Source organism: Myotis brandtii, unplaced genomic scaffold (genome assembly GCF_000412655.1).
Source record: "Myotis brandtii unplaced genomic scaffold, ASM41265v1 scaffold150, whole genome shotgun sequence".
NCBI classification, from domain to species: Eukaryota; Metazoa; Chordata; class Mammalia; order Chiroptera; family Vespertilionidae; genus Myotis; species Myotis brandtii.
The window spans coordinates 416,973-417,213 of NW_005355411.1; positions in this window are offsets into that span (position 1 = coordinate 416,973).

Below are 241 nucleotides of genomic sequence, written 5' to 3' on the forward strand. Positions count from 1 at the left end.
AATTGGCTGCCACCTGCATGCCCCCTGCTGGGAATCGAGCCCTCAACCTGGGCATGTGCCTTTGTGCCAGCAGTGGCAGCAGCAGAGATGTGATGGGGGCGTTGCCTTCCCCTGATCACCAGGTCGCCTCCTGCCCCTGAGGGCTCCTGGACTCTGTGAGGGGGCAGGCTGGGCTGAGGGAACCCCACCCCCCAGTGCACAAATTTCGTGCACCGGGCCTCTAGTCTATACTAATAAAAGG